At 51.6% G+C, this 7,489-nt stretch overlaps 1 long non-coding RNA gene across 1 annotated transcript in view; it reads right to left on the bottom strand.

Annotated features, from left to right (window-relative positions):
- Positions 1-669: 669 nt before the first annotated feature.
- The window catches only part of LOC142585422 (uncharacterized), a 94,531-nt gene continuing 87,711 nt past the window's right edge, over positions 670-7,489 (bottom strand). The window contains exon 3 of the long non-coding RNA XR_012829089.1: positions 670-1,290. This is a non-coding gene — a long non-coding RNA (uncharacterized LOC142585422). The remainder of the gene's footprint in view (positions 1,291-7,489) is intronic.

Genomic DNA, 7,489 nt, shown 5'->3' with positions numbered 1-7,489 from the left:
CAAAGGCAACAAAAAAAGAAGCAGGGCATCTAACAGCAGCGCTTCGTCCACGATGTATACAAGGTTGCAGACGCTCTGCACTGCCAAGCGCTTCCCCACCCTGTCTCTGCAGGGAAGTCGCCGCAAGGGCAGGGGCCGGTAACATAACCAGCCGAGAGAAGGCCACCACAAACCGGAGGGGGGAGCTACGCCGACTAGTTTGCTTCCCCTCCAGGCAGCGCGCTGCCTCGGCAGGCGAGCTTGCTTCCCTCTCGCTTTGCTGCTGCCCCGTCTCGGCGGCTAGCAGCAATCGCTGCTCCTTCGCGAGGAGGAACAGCGTCGTTAAACGGCGAAGGCCAAGGGGCGATGGCGCGTGCAGTGTGGAGGGCGAAAAAGCTGCACGGGGTGTAGGAGAAGATAGTAAAGCATTCCCGAGCACCGAGAAGAGAGAGAGAGGACAGTAATAGAGGCGGCTGGCAGGGAGCAAGTTGAAGCGATGTAAAGAACGAAAGAAAAGAAGTAATAAGAACGGAAGCAAGGAGAGAAGTAATAGGGGCGTCTCCAGAAACGCTCCTTTCGGCCTGCGGAAGGAAACCGAGAGCCACGCGGGCGTGCGAAGCAGAACCCAGGGTCGTGGCAACAAGAAGTTACCATTCTTCGGGCAGCGGCGGCGCCTCGCCCGCAAGCCGGCTGCGACGAATGCCACAGGAAGAAGAAAATAAAATGGCAGTGCGGCGAGGCACAGGCCATCCGCGACCCCAACTCGTCAGCTGCACCTGTCGGGGTAGGCAACCGAAGCCGCGTCATGTGTGCGCGCATGTGTGTGTGTGTACGTGTTGCTGCCCTCCGAGACCCCGGAGGAGCTATGTGCTGAGAGGAGAGAAAGGAACGCCAGACCACGTTCTTTTACTTTATCTCTACATATTTTTTTTTTCTCGCGTTCCTTTTTCCCGGTTGAAGGCTCTGCCGATCTTTACTATATACCGTGGGTCGCGACAGCCATCTTTAAAAGGCCGCGAAGCGTGATCGAAAATAATGAACGCGGCGGGGAGTCCTCAGCCCTGGCGAGACTTGCAGAGTGCCGAGGCTTCCGAGCAAAAAGGCAGTGCCGACTTGCTGTCAGGTCGTTTTATTATTTTTTTCCTTGCTGTTGTTGTGGTAGTCGCACCCAGGACGCGACGCCATCCATCCCACCTCCATTCCCCACTATTAGGGTGGCCGCTACCATGCATCGAGCCTCCCCCCGTTTTCCATCCCTGTCTCTTTCTTCGAGTCGACCCTGTCTGTTGTCGACGGGGCTGCTGTTGCTGCCTGCGAGGAAAGGAATACATCTCCGATGGGGATAAGCGAGTCGACGAGGCGAGTTTATACCGCAAGTTTCTTGCTTCGCTTATTGCCGTGACCGACGGCCGCTTCTGTCCTCTTCGCGCTCGGACCAAAGCCAGGGCCATCTCTCCCGCATCTCGACGGCGTTTATTTGTCGCGGACAGCGCTATAAGTTACTATACATGGTACGGAAACGCAGGCCTTGCAAAACGCGGACACAAGGACAACGCGGACGAACGAACATCCTTCTCGTTCTTCTTATGTCGTAGTGTTTACACGCAACTGCATTTAAGCTGCAATAAATTTCGAACACCGGGCTGAACTGTCAGTCGAGCTAACCTACTACACCGTGAGTTTTGGCGCCTTTTCATTCTTTTCGTTCTTTTTTTTTTACTTCCCCTCTTCCTATCTTCAACTTCTTTTTTTATTCCTTCCTTTCTAAAGAGCAGGCAGGCGTTGTGTCCATCTCGGTGGAATTTGCCAGCCTGCTACCTCCGTATTCTCTCTTTAGCCATTATGCGTGTTTCTATATCGAATAATAATAATAATAATAATAATAATAATAATAATAATAATAATAATAATAATAATAATAATAATAATAATAATAATAATAATAATAATAAATCACTACTTCTCTACGACGAAATACGTGCACGTCAAACGTTCCTAATGCTCAGTAAAATTATGTTCGGTTACTAAACCACGGAGGAGAGACGGCGTAAAGTTGTGCGCAGCTTATGCTCTGTGTTACCGAAATCGAATGCGCAGTAAGCGATGCGGCGTATGCGCGCATCGTTTCCCCATTTCCAACTTGTGCTGAAGCTCATTAAAGAGCGCACGATACGAAGACAGTAAGTCGCTAACCCGAAAAGTACTCCCAGGTTACACTTTCTACTACAGAGGACATTGCCGTGTACCCGGACTGTTTCTCAGTTATAAAATGTAGCTTTACCCTAACTTTTTTCTGGTATCACTGCCCGCAATACGAACATGGCGTTCCACGAAAGCGAACGAAATCTCATGGTGCAGTAAGGATTGTCGTCCTCATCATTCTAATTCTTATCGTTGGTGTTGCTGTCTTCGTCCTCACAGAGAGAGCTTCTTTTTGTCTGAAAGTAGACATGTTTGTCGGCGTGAAATTGTTCGTCTGGATGCAACTCTGCAAGAGAAGGGACAGAAAGGTGCAGAAGTGAAAAACAAAGCAACCATTTCAGCAGAGACACGGCGAAACTACAGTTCACTTAATACTGCGACGCAAAAGGTGAGATCTGCTCTATTGTTTCGCTCATGCACTCACTAAAACCAGCGGCTTAAATACCTCGGTCACGCTCTCAGCCACTCAGGCGCTAATATCCGCAGTATACTGACCTTGTAGCTTCCTTTCTCCTTTTCTTTCCTACGCTTTGCCCTTCCCACTGTACAGCATAGTCAACCTGACAGTTTTTTTCTGGTTAAGCTCTCCCCATTTCACCTCTTAATAGGGAGTTTTAGGTTCTCAGTCCCCAATGGTTAGGGGACGCAAATCACACTGCGTGCACAAACACGCAAAAACGTACACAGAAGAAACCAAAATTCAGAACACAAGCAAGACATGGGGGCTTCGGATACATTTCTAAAACTCCCCATTTTCTTCGTATTTCTCTCTTCGCTCACTCACTCACTCAGACCGCAGCTAAGAAGAGCGAGGAGTAAAGCCGCCGTCGACCGTGCGACAACGCCAAGCAGCTCCAACGTCACTCACGGGCTATCGCGCGCGTTCCATGTCGCTTCAATATACGGACGACGAACGCGTCCCCGAGAGTGGCGTCCGTTCCGTCCTATGTCGCTTCGCGGCGTTCACATCGTGACCCGCCGGGGAGGACGCGACGCGACCCGCCCGACATGACAGCGGAGCCGGCGTCCGCCCGGCGCCTCCTCCTGCCCCTTCTCCTGCAACTTCTGACATCAAACGCTCGCGACTGGCAGTCGCAAAAGATGTGCGCACAGGACGTGTAGGCAAAGCGGTGGCTCTTCTCCGCACCGCGACTTCTTTCGACTATACCGGGGGACAGGCGCGTCCGGGACGGAACGGTGGACCCGGCCCGGTTTCCTGGTCGCGCTGCGCGACGCCGATGTCAGGTCAGGTGACGGCGGCGGCGTGTTGGCCGTCACGACGGGTCGGCGAGACGCAAAGGATAAAAGCGGATAGGGGATGGCTCTGCAGCCAGTTACGGCGCCGAGAAAGATCGCACCGCAGTGAACAACACGAAGAAAGAAAGAAAGAAAGAAAGAAAGAAAGAAAGAAAGAAAGAAAGAAAGAAAGAAAGAAAGGAGCAACCCGGTGGGAACAAAGCCGGTCAAAGAACAAAGACGGCCCCTTTTTATAATTTTTTGAAACATTTTTTTTTTTATCTCTGTCCGCGGCGCCTTTCGGCTCCGAGCTGTCTGGCGCACGAAGAGTTCCCTTTGTTTTGCCCGGGATAAAACCCGGTGGTCGACAGGTGACAGGTACGGTTATCTTCTTGCTCGTGCAAGACTTTTGTGTTTGGATGCACCGAGCGTGTTTGAAAGGATGGGCGCTGCTATTCCTCCACGCCTACCAGCGGACAGCGCACGACGGGGCGCATGTGCAACGTATAGGCAAGCTAGGAGCTCTTTGCAGGATGTATTTGCAAATCCACGCCCAACTCTGAACCAAATGGAGGCCAGCACGCGTCGGGAAAAGGAATAAAGGTTCATTGCCGTGTTCAGCCTGGCGGCGTTCACCTTTGTAGACTACGTATACTGTCGTGCAGCGAGATTTCCTGCGCGGGGTCACGCTCATAACTCGGTCGTAATTGACTCAATCGCGATAGGAGTTTGTTCACCTTGGTATGTCACCTAGCGGAGAAAGGGCTGGCAAGAGGAGTTTCTTCATTCATGCTACCAGCGCGAAGAAGCGGGACGCAAAGCGGAGGCGCAGACACCGCAAATGCTGGCCGGAAGCCCTCTGTCCCGTTTCTTAACTTCGATGCATGAGTGAAGAATATCTCAAAGTAGTTCGCTTTTACGGCACTGCTTACTGGCGTGAGGAGAAACACAATGCTCACTTGGGGCATAAGCATCATCAGTTCACTAGCTTGCTGCTGCCACCTTTGTCGTCCCTTACACGAGGGATGGAACGCCATGGACGCTTGAACTTGGAAAAGAAAACAACTACCTTGTATATGCAGAGTATATGCAGGCAGCTGTTTACAATGCACCTTAAAAATCGGCAGGACCAAAAGTGCAGAGCACGTATACCGCTCGTACGCCCAGAACACTCGCAAGCAGGTCGTGAGCCGCTTTCGATCTCCCCGCATCGCGCCATCGTCGTTTACAATGCTTCGGATAAGTCTGTCCTTTCGCTAAATACGCATCGGTTGCAACATCAACGGCAACACTGTCGGGGACGTCGTGCGTTGCAGGCTGCTTCGTCTCGGCATTCAACGAAGCGCGAATAAGCGAAGTGCCTCGAAACCCAGCCTAAAGTCCAGGTGTTCCGGTCTCGCAAAGGACAGTGCGGCGCAACCCGCGCGCGTGAGCAGCTGGTGTGTGCCGCGTGAGCCAAGATCCTGGAAACGAAATTCCAAGAACCACACGAGAACACACCTACCTCTCTGTTAACCCAGCCAAAGAGGGAGGCTTGCCTGAGAAATCATTAGGAGTTAATGAATGGTCTACAGGGCGTCCGTTTTGTGGAGTATATGAAGCGAGGCTGGTGCCGCGCAAAGGGGGACGTTTAGATTATCAGCCGAATTGCCAAAACGGACCGTCCTATAATCAACTGGCTGTATGCCACTTCTGCACCCTTCTTCTGCACGACCAGTCAATAGACTAGACTGAGCTAGCGAATGGAAACTAGCCGGTACAAGTAAGACAACACAGCCGACAGCATTCATAGGGTGATCACTTCTCTTGATGACATAATCAACCAAAATAGATCTTAAAAAAGAGCCCGCGGAATGTGTAACGAATGGTTATCGATCCTGCGTACAAATGATTTGGGGATTCTGTGCATGCGCAGTACCAGCTGTCGAAGCCATCTTGTTTTCTTTCTCTCTCTCTATGGGAGATGGGGGAGGGGGTTGTATGGATGTTCTTCGCTATATTTATTCCTAAAACCCTTATATTGCTCTTTCCACAGCGTGAAACTGCCTCTGCGAGTGACAAATAGTCTGGCACAGAGAACAAGAAACAAAGACAAGATAACTAGAGCATAGAACGTCGGGGAGGAGAAGAGAGAGAGAGACACAAACGCATCTGCGGCGCTGGAAAACACAGACAGAAAGACAGCGAAGAACAGATAAGCTCAGTGTTGTGCGCTCCTCGTGTTTTCGCCTCGCAAAATGCGCCTTCCACGTCAATCCACTCGGACGACCACAGACCGCAAACGACGCCAAAGGCTCTCTCGACGACACGTGATAGAACGACTATACGAGCCCATCTCCACCCATAGCACCCCCCCTCCCCTCCCTTCCCTTTTTCTATCTCCACGCATGAGTCTTCAAGTTATTCTCCTGCCATTGTGTCCGCCGCCTCTCCACTTCCCGGCTACACGCGCTGACAAGAAGGCTCATCGATTTCACCACCCCATGCTGTGTGCGACCGGATAGGTCGCGGAAACCTTCCGAAGCATCCAAACGCTCGGCGACATATCCGACTCCAAGCGTTATATATATGAGTGTACAGAAGAGAGCTATGTGCGCATGGCGCTTGGTATCGTAGTTCTTCTCTCTCTCTTTCTTTTTCCTCTGCCCCTCCCCTCACCTCTCCACCGCCTGACAGCGCCGATCGCACAGAGGCATCCGGGATCTGACGCAACCTGGTTCCTGGGACAGTGACGGATGCCTCCTTTGTGGTCGCCTTCGTCGACGAGCCGCGGTAGCAAGTGTGTGCACGCGTCACAGGTGCGGTGCGCGCGGATTCGGGACACAGAACGTGCGCATATACCAGTCGAGCAGGTGCAGCTGTCTACACGCTTCGTAGAGAGACAAGGGGAACAAAAATAAAATGAACTCCGTACATTCTACTCTCCGGTACGAGTCAATGCGTCGCCGCTCCGTCTTGTGTCAAAAAACGTGGCGCCGATCGAAAGACGCGTGAAGATGAGCCCGACTGTTATACTCGAGAAGTTCCCGAAACACAACTAGTTTCGTGACGCGTGTTTTCCCAATAAGATGAATGAGGCTGGTAGTCCTTTCCTTTCCTAAACACACTTTAAATATCGCGCTGCTCGTGGAGTCGCAGCCTACAACGCTCTGTAAGCCTGTTTCACAAGGCGCGATTTTACGCCGCGTTTCTCGCAGCTATACGATTTCGGCAAACGCGAACTTCGCATGCTCAATTCAAACGAGCACCTAGCGGAATACCGAATCGTTCTTGACGTAAGCTCGCTTCAGTGAAAACAAAGTAAAACAACTTAGAAACTATTTTCGTAAACGTTTTTTTTTGTCTTTGAGTGCGTCTCTTGCAAAACAAGAATTCAGTAGGCAGACCACGATGACGTGTTTAATGAACCGCGTTGTGATTGGTTTCCCGTCCGCACCGCATGCGCTTTCTCACAGGGAAGTTCGGCACTCCGAACATCGAAAACTGGCCCGCGCGAATGGTCCGGCGGCCCATTTGCAGCCCCCACGATTTCGCAAGTGCGAAACCGCAACCAAGTTCGCATCGTGGGAAGCAGGCTGTATCGATCTGTTATTTGGCTGCACGCTGCTGCATGACTTGTATGACGCTTGTGCACACCCGGTCTCGCAGCTGGCCTATACATATGTGCCTCTCATGTCAAATTAATGAGGCCGTGCGGATGTGACGACGGCAAGTTGTTCACTCCTCTGCCTAACGTGCGACGCATGCATGCACACAGGAGGTATTTCGCACCATGTCATTAATTTTGAACCCAAAATGACGTCAAAATTTGTCGCTTTTGCGGGTGTCGCTGGCTTTGTTCACTTATTTCCTCGTTGGGATGAGTAACACGCCGTCGTGCGGAGGCAAATGTCAGAAGTCTACGGAACATCTCCTGTTCATCTGTCCCCGTTGTATGACGTGCGACCAGCGCCCTCTATTCAGCACCCCGTAATATGTCCCGGATTCGAGATCACTCTCGATGACGAACGAACTTATACCTTGGCCACATTCCTCACGAGCACAGAAGGCGACACGTACATCATGGCAGTTC

The sequence above is a fragment of the Dermacentor variabilis genome, chromosome 6 (assembly GCF_050947875.1).
Source record: "Dermacentor variabilis isolate Ectoservices chromosome 6, ASM5094787v1, whole genome shotgun sequence".
NCBI classification, from domain to species: Eukaryota; Metazoa; Arthropoda; class Arachnida; order Ixodida; family Ixodidae; genus Dermacentor; species Dermacentor variabilis.
Note: the sequence above shows the minus strand (reverse complement) of the source record. Positions and strands in the feature narration are given on the sequence as shown.